Here is a 16414-nt window from a genome sequence, read left to right as displayed (position 1 = left end):
CTGTACGAAGTCATGGAATACCCCGGGAAGGCAGAAAGAATAGAAAGGGAGAAAGAGTGGGAGAGAAACAGGGCAATAAGGGAGCACCTCTGTGCACCTCTTGCAGAATGGAACACAGATTTCTTCTTCTTCTTCTTCTTCTTCTTCTTCTTCTTCTTCTTCTTCTTCTTCTTCTTCTTCTTCTTCCTTCTTCTTCTCCTTCTTCTTCTTCTTCTTCTTCTTCTTCTTCTTCTTCTTCTTCTTCTTCTTCTTCTTCTTCTTCTTCTTCTTCTTCTTCTTCTCCTTCTCTTCTTCCTCCTCCTCCTCCTCCTTCTTCTTCTGTCCCCTTCTGAGCCAAAGGACCATCATGATGGACTGCCCTGCTTGCCAAGCTTACTCTTGCTACTGTTTTTGTTGTTATTGCTGTTGTTTGGTTGTTTGTTTTGTTTTTCATTTTGAGAGAGTCTTGCTATGTAGCTCTGACTGGCCTCAAACTAACAGAAATCTGTCTGCCTCTGCCTCCTAAGTGCTGGGGTAAAAGGCGTGACCCAGAGCTGGAGAGTTGGCTCCGTGGTTAAGCAACATTTGTTGCTCATTTAGTGGACCCAGGCTCAACTCCCAGCACCCACATGGTGGCTCACAACTATCTGTAACTCCAGTTCCAGGGGTTCTGGTACTGTCTTCTGACCTTCGTGGGCACCAGGCACACAGGCAAACAAAATATTCACACACATAAAATAATAAACTTTTAAAAATAAAATAAAGGCATGTGCCACCAATGCCTGCCCAGGGTCACTCTTCTTTTCCCGAGACCGTCAAAGGGGAAGAGAAGAGAAGAAATACTCAGTGCCTGGCTGTAGCCCGCAGCTCACTGAGACCCACTCTGTACATTCTGGAATCACAGGAATCTCAGTGCATAAGACATCACCATCCCAACTGTACAAGTGAGAAAACTACGGGTCATGGGAGCTGAAATCCTTTCCCTGGTTCATATGCCTAAGAACTCACTCTGAGAGACTAAGAACTAAATCCAGACTGCATCAAAAGAGGTCTTCTGTCCATACTGGCTCACCCTACCACACCCCCTTCAGAGAAAAGTGCTTCCCAGAGTCTGTGAGTTCTCTCTGTCTCTCCTTCTTCCTCCCTCCCCCCTTTCTTTATAGTTCCATATTCTTTTTTTTTTTTTTTTTTTTTTTTTTTTGGTTTTTCGAGACAGGGTTTCTCTGTGTAGCTTTGCGCCTTTCCTGGAACTCGCTTTGGAGACCAGGCTGGCCTCGAACTCACAGAGATCCGCCTGGCTCTGCCTCCCGAGTGCTGGGATTAAAGGTGTGCGCCACCACCGCCCGGCGTTTAGTTCCATATTCTTATTTATGGCAACCCCTGTGCTTTACTATGAGACATTGACCTTCACCGATCTAATTTATCAGATGTAAGGTTGGTGTTTCACTTCTAAGTGGGCCATCTGGCAGGCAGCATATGGAAACAGACCCTTGGACAAGGTCGTGAGAATGTTAAATCTGTAATTTAAAGAAGTTTTCTAAGCCAAGGAAGGGCGTGTGGCACAGTACTTACTCAGCATGTGTAAGGCCCTGGGTTTGATCTCCAACACCACAAAATAGGTAAGTGATTTTTCTAAACTCTGAAGGAAACACTGTCAATGATAATACCGAGGGCCAGCAATTAGCAAGGCATTGCCCTGTGTGCCATGTGAATATTACGTTATAACATCTTGCTTAATCCTCACAGTTTTCCTCTGAGGAAAATACCCTACCAGACTCCATTTTTTTTTTTAAGTGATGAGAAAAATAAAACACTGGGGAGTGATTTGCTAGAGGTTTGTTGACCGTTAAGTAATGGAGTCCATCCATGGATGCAGGCAGACACCAAAGGCTACATGGTGAACCTGGACTTGATCCTGTAGACGCTACAGTGTAGAGCCTTATACAAGTAGCTCAGAGGTAACCACCCTGAGCCCACACAGGCTCCAGAGGAATGAACGAGTAAAAATGATATCTCTGGGGCTTGAGAGATGGCTGATGATGAGGTGAGAATGTGTCCTGAACTTGCAGGGGATCAGGTTTGGTTCCCAGAAGCCACACTGGAAAGAACTGATTCCTGGAAGGTGTCCTTTGACCCCCCCCCCCACATGTGCACTGTGGCATGTGTGTGCATGCTTTCACATAAAATAATAACAATAATAATAATAAGCCTCTATCCTGTGAGAGCAATAGGCTTCACTAACATCCAAAGTTGCAGCCTGGGGCTGGAGAGTTGGCTCAGCGGTTAAGAACACCTGCAAAGGAGTTGAGTTCGGTCCCTAGCACTCACATGGAGGCTTTCAGTTCCAGTTCGAGGGGATCCAATGCCCTCTTCTGGCCTCTGAGGGCACCAGACGCAACTGGTACAACTGTACGTGGTACACATACATACATACATGTAGGCAAACGTTCGTACACATTAAAGAATAAATCTTTTTAAAGTTGTAGTTCAATCTATTCACATACATCTTCTTCCTTATGTTGGGAAGTACAGGATATTATTGGTGTAAAGCATAGTCAGCTCACAGTTCTAACTTCAGGATTTGCTGGCAACCATTATGTGCAACTGACTGTCGAACTCCAACCAAACAAGAGCATGGGGTCCAGACACCTGGAGAAAGGTGTTTGCCCTTCACAGCCATCAAAAGACTAATAACCTACTGCCGTGAGCACACAAGCTGCTGAAGAAAAGTGTGAGGGAAATACACACGCAACAAAACTGTCCCTTCATCTGTCCCTTCAAAAGAAATCTAAGTCCAGGGTGGCAGTTCCTGCCTGTGACCCCAGCACTCGAGAGGCCGAGGCAGGAGGATTGCTGTAAATTCAAGGCCAGCTTCAGCTCTCTAGGGAGTTCCAGGCCAGCCTCACTATAGAACGAGACCCTGTCCCAAGCAAACAAGCAACAATAACAAAAAGAAGTCTGAAGTTTATCTAGAAACTTCCCTCAAAGGGAAAAACAATAGTGCCAAAGCCTCTTGTGACACACTCACCATAGCCTCTTGTGACACACTCACCATAGCCTCTTGTGACACACTCACCATAGCCTCTTGTGACACACTCACCATAGCCTCTTGTGACACACTCACCATAGCCTCTTGTGACACACTCACCATAGCCTCTTGTGACACATTCACCATAGCCTCTTGTGACACACTCACCATAGCCTCTTGTGACACACACACCATAGCCTCTTGTGACACATACACCATAGCCTCTTGTGACACACTCACCATAGCCTCTTGTGACACTCACCATAGCCTCTTGTGACACTCACCATAGCCTCTTGTGACACACACCATAAAGAGTGTTGGAAGTGGTTTTAGACCTAGAATCTGAGCCTAGATCTAGACTCTGCAGTCTGTGAGATCTTAGGTTCACGATCTGCAAAACGGTCTCAGGTCACGTAATCTGTAAAAAGAGAAATTCAACTCTCCAGGTTGTGGTGAGGCGGTGGCTCTCACCTTCCGTGATGCTGTGACCTTTAATACAGGTTCCCCACGTTGTGCTGACCTCCCGCCAACAACCATAAAATTATTTTCATTGCTACTTCACAATTGCAATGTTGATACTGTTATGAATCATAATGTAAACAGCCGATATGCAGCATATCTGATAGGTGACCCCCGTGAAAGGCTCATTTGACCCTCACAGGGGTCGTGACCCACAGGTGGAGAGCCACTGTTGAAAAGGAAGAGGGAGGGTGTTGTGAAATATTCCTTTACACTGTGTGAATAGATGTCACGGTGATTGGCTTCATAAAAAAGCTAAAGGGCCAATAGCCAGGCAGGATTTCCGAGGCAGCGAGAACGGTGGGAAGAAGAAGGCTGGGTGGAGGGGAGACGCCAGGAGTCGCCAGACCGACAGAGAGGAAGCAGCATGGGCACTTCAGAGTAAAGATAATGAAGCCACGAGACAAAAAGTAGATTGATAAAAATGGGTCAGTTTAAGTTATAAGAGCTAGTTAGGCTTCTTCTTCTTCTTCGGGAAAACACCAAATGGCGGACGACGCCGGTGCAGTGGGAGGTCCCGGAGGATCCGGGGGCCCAGGACCAGGAGGCCTCGGCCGCGGCTTCCATGGAGGATTCTGCAGCGGCCTTAGGGGCCGTGGTCGTGGTCGAGGCCGTGGCCGCAGTGGAGGCCGCTGGGTTCGTGGAGGTAAAGCTGAAGACAAGCAGTGGATCCCCGTCACCAAGCTGAGCCGCCTGGTTAAGGACATGAAGATCAAGTCCCTGGAGGAGATCTACCTGTTCTCCCTGCCCATTAAGGAATCCGAGATCATTGACTTTTTCCTGGGCGCATCCCTGAAGGATGAGGTTCTGAAGATCATGCCAGTGCAGAAGCAGACTCGGGCTGGCCAGCGGACCAGGCTCAAGGCTTTTATCGCTATTGGGGACTACAATGGTCATGTTGATATTGGTGTTAAGTGCTCCAAGGAGGTAGCCACGGCCATCCGAGGGGCCATCATCTTGGCCAAGCTTTCCATTGTCCCTGTGCAGAGAGGCTACTGGGGGAACAAGATTGGCAAGCCCAACACTGTTCTGTGCAAAGTGGCAGGCCGCTGTGGCTCTGTGCTGGTGCATCTCATCCCTGCCCCCAGAGACACTGGCATCATCTGCTCCTGAGCCCAGTAAGCTACTGACGATGGCCAGTATTGATGACTGCTGCCCATCAGCCAGGGGCTGCACAGCCACCCTGAGCAACTTTGCCAAGGCCACCTTTGATGCCATCTCCAAGACCTACAGCTACCTGACTCCCGACCTCTGGAAAGAGACCGTGTTCACCAAATCTCCTTATCAGGAATTCACTGACCATCTTGTGAAAACCCACACCAGAGTGTCTGTTCAGAAGACCCAGGCTCCACCTGTGGCTACCACATAAGGGTTTTTATACAAGAAAAATAAAGTGAATTAAATCTGTTAAAAAAAAAAAAAGTTAGTTAGTAACAAGTCTAAGCTATCGGCCAAACTTTCGTAGTTAATAATAAATCTCTGTGGTTTTTTTTTTTTTTTTGTGAGCTGGTGGCCCAAAGAAAAATCTGTCTGCAGGAGGTGGGAGGAAGGAAGGGAGAGAGGGAGAGGATGAAAGAACACTAAACTGTGTGGCCTCCTAAAATATATTAGCTTAATTAGAAGCATGGATGCTGTATTAAAAAGATTTTTTCACCTGTGAATGTGTTATCAGAAGAAAAAAATACAAAGGAATTAACTCTTTACTCATTTGGGGGCCTACCTTTTTGTTAAGGCAGTGGTTCTCAACTTTCCTAACACTGAGACCCTTTAACACAGTTCCTCATGCTGTGCTGACCCCCACAGGATCTCACTTTTTAGCCTAGGCTAATGTAGAACTCATTATGTAGCTAAGGAAGGCCTCAAACTCATAGCAATCCTCCTGCCTCTGCCTATCAAAAGCGGGGATTACAAGTTTGAGTCACCATCTCCTGAAAAAAAAAATATGGTTAAGAATGTCTGCATGAGCTTTATATCCCTGCTCAGCAGGGCAAGATGCTCACACCTCTGAAGGCGCCTGAATGCCTGGGAAGGACCATGCATCAGCTGATGTCAGGAGAGCAACTTCTCTTTGGGTTGTTATCTGTCGGGCTTTTCATTCGGTGGGAAGCCCCTTGGTTTCAGAATTTTGACTGGTCTCATCATCCGCACTTACAGGGCCGGCCACGGATGTCTTAAATGTAAAACAATAAATGCCCACACCCCATTCCCTTCTACTTTTCCTCTTCCCCTGGTCTATTTTAAGAACTTGGAATGGACCATGCTACCTCTGAGACTGGCACATCTGACTATTCAACCCACCGAGGTGCCGAGCTTTCCAGCTTGCTGATTCACACCTCTAAGCAAGAAGGTAATTGTTGCTAACTTTTCATCATGTCTTTCTCTTTCCTTGATCCCTGGTGAGTTCAGCTACCCAAGATCCTTTTATATTACACAAATAAATATTAAAAGAGACGAAACGACAATGTTCATAAAGAATTTCAACTTGAGATTTTCTTTAGGTAAGTAAAAACAAAACTGAATTATTCTGCCAGCCTATAATGAAACATTAACTGAACTAATATTAGGTAGATTCTTATAGCTTTAGGCTGATGGCATTTTTATGAAATTCAGTGATTTCATCCTGCAGCCTAATGGCAGGATCAATGTGCAAAGGGTAAGGAGGTTTAGACTTTGTTTTCGGGTCTAACTCTAGCTCTTGAGAACCTCTTTCCTCCTCATCATCTATCATTACTTAGACTCTCCATTTTTCTAGTAATACAGAACGATTTCATAAAAACTGTAAGCAGTGAGTAAGGAAGGGGATGCAACAGAAATTTTGGCAACTAACATGCTCACGTGCCTCTTATGAAACATTGACTAATGTGACGTGTCTATAGAGATACAATTATAAAGGACACATGGTAGATTATTTGCTTGAGAGGGGGCATGAAGCTGAGTGGTAGAGCACTTGCCCAGCCCCTGTGAGAACCTGAGTCCTATCCCCAGCATCATAAAAGAAGCATTTGATTCTGTTTCCCCTCAGTTGCCTCTCTAGAATGTTGTTATGTAAAGAGGAATGTCCTTTTTATTATTTCTATTAGCATTTTTAGACACTTAGTGGTCTCCAAGTTTTGGCCAAATCAATACTGTTTAGAAAAGATCACTATTTATATTCCTATTCTTCATAGAGCATCTCAGAAAATAATTCAGGGGGATATGCTTAAAGAGAACCAAATCATTCCACAGGGTTGTTGGTGGTTGAAAATTCTTCTCATTCACATCATTGTTTCTAATCAAGAGGCAGATTATGAATTCAGAGTGTCTATACTGTGTGGTCTAGACAGCAAATACCTCAGCTGACAGCTGAAGATACCACTTAGTTGATCCTAGCTATGACAGGAGTTTTGCAAAGTGCTAAAGAAAGGTGTGTAGGTAGCCAGGGATCTTGAGATCCAACAATAGCTGACAGGCTGCCTCTAAATCTGCTTGTGTGTGTGTGTGTGTGTGTGTGTGTGTGTGTGTGTGTGTGTGTGTGTAACCTGAACTTTGTAGGGATTCCATTTATCTTATATAGATCGCAGAAGGCTTGACAGTCAGTAATCTGCTGTGCAATGGCTGAAAGAATTGTTATCCTTATAATGAAACATTTTAATTTTTTAAAATAGGACAGCTTTTTATGTTATCCAGGCTGGCCTCAAACTGGACTCACGCGTTCTTCCTTCACTGGCCTCCCAAGTAGCTGTGACTACAGGCTCACACCACCACAAATTTTAAGTTTTAGGTTGTTTATTTTGAGACAGGATCTTACTGTATAGCCCAGGCTAACCTTGCGCTTGCTATGTAGCACAGGCTAATCTTGAACTTGTGATTAATCTGCCTCTGCCTGCCAAGTGCCGGGATTTTTTCTTTATATATGCTATCACACTTGGCTTTCATTTTAATTTCTAGTGGTTGTAATGACAATGTGTTTTGTTATATAACCTGTCACAAGAGAGTACTATCAGATTCAAAGCTCAAACTCAGGGATGTTGCTCGATGGTAGAGCTTAGCATGTATAAATGGGCCTTGGTGTTTTCCTAAAAGCAAAAAAGAAATGAAAATAGAAGAAAGGAAAGAGGAGGAGGAGAAGGAGCAGCAGCAGCAGCAGCAGCAGCCAGATGTGGTGGTGCCTCCCTGTAATTCCAACACTTGGGAGGCTGATGCATGGGGATCATGACCTAGAGGCCTGCCTGTCCTAATATAATGAGGTCCTCTCACTCTCTCTCTCTCTCTCTCTCTCTCTCTCTCTCTCTCTCTCTCTCTCTCTCTCTCTCAAAAAAGGAAAAGGATTCCAAGCTCAGACACAGACACAAAATGGTGTTTCTGAATAGTAATCTAAACCACAAAAATCCCAGCCAAGGAAGACCCACGGATCCAGGGCTGGGCCGGGAACTGACAGCAATCTTCGCCAGTGTGTCAGAACTGTACATGCCTGGCAACAATGTTGGGGATTAGTAACCAGGAGACCAGACTCCCAAACCCGGAAATGTAGCTATGCTAGTTACAAATGTACCCATGATCAGCCTTCAAACTCTTGGATGACTTTTTTATTCCTTCATTCAAAAAAAAAAAAATGCTAGGCACCTAATACACCAAAGAGTATCCTAAACACTGAAGAATCCTTCGTGAATAATACAGACAAAGGCTATTATTGGCTTTGAGTAGCTTACATTCTAGTTGGGGTGGGGGTGGGAGGAGACAATCAATGGATAAAACACACAGTAAGTTAATAGAAATAAGTCTAGGTAGAAAATTCAAGTGGACAGGCCCTGCACCTTCAATGGGCAGCACAATACAGCCAACCCCATTGGCAGAGATGCGGGTGAGCCAGGCCTGAAGTTATGAGAATGGGAGAGCTGTCCCTATTACTCATCTGTCATGTGGTAGGATGGGCAGGGGAGAGATGTCCACCACTACCACCAGCCCATCCCACCCCCTGCCCATCAACCCCTGAGGCAGGTGGGAGAGGTGGCCCCCAAGGTCACAAGAGCAGGAGAGCAGGCCCTGCCCCTCATCAGCTGCAGCACTCCGGAGAGTAGCCCCAAGGCCACACCTGGGCAACACAGTAGACCCTGAAGGTGTCAGTGTGAGAGATCTCACCCTGAGGACTTGAAAGCAGGAGAACTGGCCCCGCCCCTTGCTCATCACTGCACGGGGTGAACTCGCCAGAACAGTGCAGGAGAGTTCACCCAGGTGGTGAGGACAAAGGAGAGATGGCAGACTGACCAACCCTGCAACTACCCAGGCCCAGAACCAGGATTATGTGTTGGCCCACCCCAGCATCCACCCCATCTGTGATCTGCTGGAGCACATGAAGGGACCAGTCCTACAGACCCAAAGCTGCAGGATCTCCACGACACAGGGTAACAACAGGATATCCAAGAGGAGTCCCAGTGAGGACCCAGTATTGATACTGTAGCAGAAGCCAGAGGCCTCGAACCAGACCAGTGACTCACTGCAATGAACACTTGCAAGTAAAGATGTGTGGATAAAAGGGTTTACTGCGTGACTCACTGTGTCACACTACAGCTTCCGGGATGAGCTTGATTTTTTTCCCCCTTGTCTCTTTTTTTCTTTTTTCTCTTAAATTTTATTTCATTTTATTTGAGGGGGAGGTTGTAAGGGAAGAGGGTGGATACGAAGGGACAGGAAATGAATTGGATGGAGATGCATGATGTGAAAGACACAAAGAATAAATAAAAAGAAGGAGGGAAAAAAAGGAAAAAAAATCCAAGTGTAGAAGCCTGTGGGTAATAAGTGGACGCAGAGTTTTAAAGCCTGTACTGAGGAAAATGTTCTCTGGGAAGATAGTAATAAATGGGGGTGGAGGAGAGAGCGGGCTGACTCAGTTGGTAGAATGCTGAGCTAGCTTTGAGTTCCATCCTCAGAGTTGCAGGGGGGGAAAAGAAAGTAAACAAAAGCCACACAGGCCGGGCGGTGGTGGCGCACGCCTTTAATCCCAGCACTCGGGAGGCAGAGCCAGGCGGATCTCTGTGAGTTCGAGGCCAGCCTGGACTACCAAGTGAGTTCCAGGAAAGGCGCAAAGCTACACAGAGAAACCCTGTCTCGAAAAACCGAAAAAAAAAAAAAAAAAAAAAAGAAAAAAAAAGCCACACAGGAGGGAAAGGGTCACGAAGGTCTCTGAAGAAGACTAGACAGAGTATAGTCAAAGTATCCCAGCAGGGACCGGGAAGGCGCGCACGGTTGAGCAGTGTGCTCGGAGAAGTACGTGGTGTCAGAAAAGAGGCATGTCAGGAATGTTGGGTCCCTGGACCTCTGTGAGCACTCTAAGCACAACTAACAGCTTGAAAGGGCTCCCGGACTTCTGCTGTCTGAGTCTACATTCGTGGTGCAAGGGTGTGAGCGAGACCACGTGGGCCTGGATTGCGGTATTCTCAGGAGGAAAGAACGGTAGCTCTCCCAGGCCGGTCGGGATGGCGGAAGAGAGGGGACGGGCACCTGGATGGTGTTTGGAAGTGGAGCCATCAGGGTGTGGCAATATGAAATGACAGGAGAGGAAGGGGTGGCCAAAGATGACAACCAAGAATGTGGGCCTGAAAACCTAGAAAAGGGAGATGCTTTTTATTGAAACGGGGAAGGGAGTGGGAAGATTCTTCATTTTGCTTGAGGCATAATAGCCTGGCACAGTGCCAGACACATTGCAGTCTTCGTGTGTGCTGATAACCTAATCCGAATCAGTGTCTGTGTATTTGGGTCAAGAGTTGCTTTAGATACAAGAATGACGTGTCAGCTTCCAAACTAAGGGTTTTTTTCCAGACTCTGAGGTAAATTTAAAACCAGCGGTGTGCTACAGATGGCTTGCTCAAGAGCCAGGATATTGTAAGGTATGTAACACACTTAATAGCTCTTAAGAATTAAATCATATGGATTTACAGGTGGGAAAGTATATTAAAAACAGAGGTGAACATGCTTAAAACTCATTGCTTGCCGGGCGGTGGTGGCGCACGCCTTTAATCCCAGCACTCGGGAGGCAGAGCCAGGCGGATCTCTGTGAGTTCGAGGCCAGCCTGGGCTACCAAGTGAGTTCCAGGAAAGGCGCAAAGCTACACAGAGAAACCCTGTCTCGAAAAACCAAAATAATAATAATAATAATAATAATAATAATAATAATAATAATAATAATAACTCATTGCTTACTCCCTAAATTTCACTATTGTCTAGGCTCCCCACCCACTTTGGTTTTTCAAGACAGGGTTTCGCCATGTAGCCCGGGCTGTCTTGATCTGTAGACCAGGCTGGTAAACTCTGTAAACTCACATAAACTCATAGAGATCTTCCTGCCTCTGCCCCTGGAGTGCTGGGATTAAAGGCGTGTGCCACCACCACCTGGCTCTGTCTAGGCTTTTGAAGCCACCTGCATGTATATATATATATATGTATGTATACACACACACACACATATATATATGGTAGAGTACTTACCACAATAATGGTGATTCCCAACGCCTCTCCTTTCAACAATGTCTTGATTTCTGGAGCAATAAAAATAAGGCTTAAACCAAGTAATTACGCTCAATATGAAGTTTTACTGAACTATGGACATCATAGTAAAAAAAAAAAAAAAAGACTGAAGCTTTAAAACTGAAAGCCAGTGAGCGATGATGTCAGAGCTTTAAACTGGCCATGAGTTAAGTCCTTAGGACACCATTGAGAAATGGGAAGCACGAGGCAGTGGTGGAGCATGGACAAACTGCTGTGGGATGGTCTGTATGTCAAATGTGTTGCTGATTGGTCAATGAATAAATCACTGATTGGTCAGTGGCCAGGCAGGAAGTATAGGCGGGACTAACAGAGAGGAGAATTGAGAGAACAGGAAGCTGGGTGAGGGAGACACTGCCAGCCGCCATCAGGACAAGGAAGATGTAAAGTACCGGTAAGCCACAAGCCACGTGGCAAGGTATAGATTAATAGAAATGGATTAATTTAAGCTGTAAGAACAGTTAGCAAGAAGCCTGCCACGGCCATACAGTTTGTAACCAATATAAGTCTCTGTGTTTACTTGGTCAGGTCTGAGCGGCTGTGGGACTGGCAGGTCAGAGAGTTTGTCCTGACTGTGGGCCAGGCAGGAAAACTCTAGCTACAACAAACTGTTGGTGTTTTGTAAATAGGCACAGGGATAACGGAGTATTACTGTGTGGTTATAAGGGGTCTCCCTGCTGGATAGCAAGGGTTGGGAACTAAAAAAAAAAACCCAAGTAAGACCTTCGAGGAATTCCACACAGCTAAATGCCTTACATACCAATCAAACTAGGAATTGCTAAGAGGGATGAGCATCTCCGTTCAATTAAACCTGGACCAAATTGCCGGCTGTGGGTAGATCAGTGGCTTTGGACGGCTTCTTGGCACATTTGGTATTGTGATAAAGATGAGAAGCTGGCTACTGATGCCAGTGAGATGGTCATGCTAGGCCTCTTTAAACAGAGATATCGAAGGTCTAAAGGCATCGATTACTCCTGTGAGATAGATAGAAAAACGGTGCAGTTTATTGTTTTTAATATTACAAGGAAGGCAGCTGGGATCCGGAGAATAGTGATGAGGTCCTGAGGCAAACGGAATGAATGAGTCATTCTGTTGGAGTGTGATGAAACTGGAAGTCTTAACATCCTGGCCATGGCCCAGTGGACAGCGATGAAAAGCACAGCTTTTAGGGCTCTGGTATTTTACTGTTAGGCAGGACTGAAAAATATGCATATCAGAGTTGAGGATGAAGCTCCATTGATCGAGTGCTTGTCTAGCATGCATGACGCCGTAGGTTCAATCCTCAGCATCACATTCACTGGGGTGGTGGGCACATCTACAATCCTAACACTTGGATGATCAGAAGTTCAAGGTCATCTTCAGCTACACAGTGAGTTTGAGGCCACCCTGGGCTACACGAGACCCATTTAAAAAAAATGTATATCACTCAACGTGCTGTGATTTCAGCAAATGGGAGGCTGAAACAGGATAGCTCAAAGCCAGTCTGGGCTATATGGAGAGACTCTGTCTCAAAAATATACAAAATATGTGTATCACCTACAAGCATGGTAATTAAAACAAAGAAAAGTTGAAAGAAGGTGATGAGAAAAAAATGCATCCTTAATCTCCAATTTTCCCCAAGTTTTCCCACTTGACTGACTCATACATGTTCCTAAAACTACACTTTTCCCATTTTACTTGGACATATGCATTCTCTATCTTCCATCCTTGCTCACTGGCTTTTGGTTTTGAAGCGCCAGTGTTTTGGTACTTTTCCTGTCAATCACGATCGATGCAAAGCTCTCAGCTGCTGCTCCAGCACCATGCATGACACATGCTCCCCTCCATGATGATAATGGGCTAAACATCTAAAACTATAGCAAGCCCCCCACTTAAATGCTTCCTAAGAGTTGCCTTGGTCATGGTGTCTCTTCACAGCAATAGAACAGTGACTCAGACATGCCCAAAGCCATTCCTGTTTGTCTTTTTTTGACGCAAGCTGTGCATGTACCAAGTGTTCCTGTCCACCATTTTAACCTCTGGAACAAATATTCATGACCCAGAGCAAAACATGACAAGAAATCTTCCCCTCTTCAACTATGACCTTAAATTGAGACTGTTCAGGATTGTGTCTTCCTCCATAGTGAGCTTGTTTAGGCTCCCAGAACAAAATCCTCATGCTTCCTTTGTTTGAGGAAGGCACTGCTTTAGAAACAGCATATGTGCTCTCCTTACCTGCTACCGGTACCAAATCTTCCTCCATGCCTTTATTTCTTGGCCATGCTTGTTTCTGACTTCGTATTCATCAAGATTTGGTGAGCCTATTGTGATCAGTCATAGTTGCTTACTGATTTGGCCCCTTTACAAAAATCTGCTTTTATTTTCCTTGGAGGTTTTTTGTTTTGTTTTGTTTTGGAGCCTTATTTTATTTTATTTGCTTCTAAGTATAAGAAAAAAAAATCACCTTCAGGAGGCTTGCTGCATATTCAACTCTATTTTCTTCTGATTTTTCCATTATTTAATACCTACTCTTTAATTCAGCTGAGATGAATTTTGCTCTATAGTACAATAGAATGATCTAAGATCCTTTTTTTTACAAATTGAAAAGCATTGTGCTTTGTTTTATTTTTGACACAGGGTCTTATGATGTACTCTAGGCTGGGATGGAACTCCCTATGTGGCCCAGGTTAGCCTTGAACTCAGGATCCTCCTGCCTCAGCCTCCTGAGTGCTGGAGTTATATGCATACCTGGCCTAAATGGATGAGTATTTTGGAATGGTTCTTCCTTTCCTTACTGTACTATACATGGCATTTGTACATATAGTGGTACTATTTCTACTCTGTATTAGTTTTTTATTTGTACTTTTGCTTTAATGTAATAGTGTTACAGAATATTTGTTTAACTATGCAAAGATGTGTTGCATTTGTTTAAGTATGTGAAGCTGTGTTGCATTTGTTTATGTTGCGGTATATTTGTTTAACTATGTAAAGATGTGTTGCTGCTTTACCTTGCCTGCCTAAGGCACCTAATTGGTCTAATGAAAAACTGAATGGCCAATAGAGAAGGAGTAGGTACAGGCAAGACTTCCAGGCAGGGAGAGTAAATAGGAAGAGGAATTTAGGCTAGGGGGTATGGGGGAGAAAAAGAGATGCCAGAGGCCAGTCAGACAGCCATGGAAGAAGCAGGAAAGTAGGACATACAGAATGAAAGAAGGTAAAAAAGCCCTGAGGCAAAACATAGATGACTAGAAACAGGTTAAATTAAATTAAAAGAGCTAGTGGAACAAACCTAAGCTAAGGCTGAGCATTCATAATTAATAATAAGTCTCTATGTCTTTATTCGGGAGTTGGTTGGTGGCCCAAAGGAAATGCCAACTACATTAATAGTTTTAGTAGACTATTATATTCAGTGTAGTCTTTCTTGGTAATTAAAAAGATCTTTTGAGGCCGGGCGGTGGTGGCGCACGCCTTTAATCCCAGCACTCGGGAGGCAAAGCCAGGAGGATCTCTGTGAGTTCGAGGCCAGCCTGGGCTACCAAGTGAGTTCCAGGAGAGGCGCAAAGCTACACAGAGAAACCCTGTCTCGAAAAACCAAAAAAAAAAAAAAAAAAAAAAAAAAAGATCTTTTGAGCTAGTGAGGTGGCTTTACAGGTAAAGATGCTTGCTGCTAAGCCTGATGACCTGAATTCAATCCCCAGATCCCACATGGTGGAAAGAAAGAACCAACTCCTGAAGGTGGTCCTCTGATCTCCACATGTGCCTTGTGGCATAGACAAGTACCTCATGCAATAAATAAAGAAATGGAAAACAATCTCCTCCATTATTTGTGTCTTATTCTCCCAGATCACTTTTTATAATGATTATACTTAGTTCAAAGATGTTGACACTAATTACCGTCCTTTGTCCTTTGTCCTTTGACAGAACCATGCCTACTCCTCCAATGCTGTCACTTACATTAATAATTACTAATTAGGTAAACAGTGAGGGAAAGGTCCATGGAGTTGACTCAAGCCGCTGAATTCTGCAGTGTTGTCTGCAACGCCGCCAAAGTCTCTGAGCCTGATGGAGGATTTGTTTTTTAAGACTTAGAAGTAACAAAACATTTCTACAAAGTTCTCCTTGGGAAGCTGTTGGATGATTTGGAAAAAGAAAGATTTCTCTTTGAAGCAAATAAATACAAAGAATGTGAAGCCAGAGTGATTGAAAACAGAAATTTAACGTGCCCTTGAGTGCATCATAGATCTCTCAATAAACCTTTCATAATGTTCTCAAAATTGAAGCCATACACTGTTGACAAATTGACAATACAGCCCCCTGAGCCTATTGTGCCATGGAAGTTATTTTTCACATACATTAATTTGCCTAAGAATCACTTTGAACCTTGAAGGAGAAGATTTTTTTTTCTTTAAAAAATATTTCAAAAATTGAAAGCCTCTACAGTTTGTGGCAAATATTTCTTGGCAGAAAGCAAAACTTTCTGCTGCAACATACACAAAAGCTTTCAGGCTTTCAGATGGGGCTGTGCACATCACCACTATCATCTCCTTCATAAGTGAATGTGTCTCAGATGAAAAGTAGACTTTTTTGTTGTTCATTATCAGGCATGAAAAAAATAGAAATTTTTTATTTCAGGTATTTTCCCAAAATCCTATGGCAAAGGTGTGGTGTCTCACTCATAATTGTTCTTCACAATATGGGAGTCTCTTTATTACGGAACAAAGGCTCTAGCGCTCCCAGATGAGACCTACCCAGTAACAACAGGGTAGCATCTGTCCCTGGAAAGTACCCCTAAAGGGCAGTTTTAACTGTTTATTTTAGCTCACAGCCTTAGAGGGTCCAATTTATGAATGTCTCCTTATTGCTCAGACTGCATGGAACTCATTATGTAGTCTAGGCTATCCTCCAGTTCACAGCAATTCTCCTGCCTCAGCCTCCCAAGTCCCAAGACTACAGGCATGAGCCACCATGCCAAGATTCCTACATTTCTTTTCAAAATGATGGTGCTGGCTAGTTTTATGTAAACTTGATACAAGCTAACATTATCTGAAAGGAGGGAACTTCAGTTAAGAAAATGTCTCCCTAACATCTGGGTGCAGGACATTTTCTTGGTGATTGATACGGGGAGGGCCCAGACTGGTGGTCCTGGGTTCTATAAGAAAGCAGGCTGAGAAAGCCATGATGAGCAAGCCAATAAAGATCACCTCTCCATGGCCTCTGCACCAGCGCCTGCCTCCAGGTTCCTGCCCTCACTGTTTTTGATGATGAATTGTTTGTTATATGATACTACAAGCGAAATCAACCCTTTCCTCCCCAGTTGCTTTTGGTCATGGTATTTCATCACAGTAATAGTAACCCTAACTAAGACCATGACCCCCACCAAAGACATTTCAT

The 16414-nt window shown here is 44.4% G+C and overlaps 1 pseudogene; it reads left to right on the top strand.

Moving 5' to 3' along the window:
- Positions 1-4012: 4012 nt before the first annotated feature.
- Positions 4013-4895, top strand: LOC128114070 (40S ribosomal protein S2-like; annotated as a pseudogene).
- The last annotated feature ends 11519 nt before the right edge of the window (positions 4896-16414 follow it).

Source organism: Peromyscus californicus, unplaced genomic scaffold, assembly GCF_007827085.1.
Source record: "Peromyscus californicus insignis strain IS unplaced genomic scaffold, ASM782708v3 Scaffold_19__1_contigs__length_69161282, whole genome shotgun sequence".
Classification (NCBI taxonomy): Eukaryota; Metazoa; Chordata; class Mammalia; order Rodentia; family Cricetidae; genus Peromyscus; species Peromyscus californicus.
This window is presented reverse-complemented; position numbering and strand designations above follow the sequence as displayed.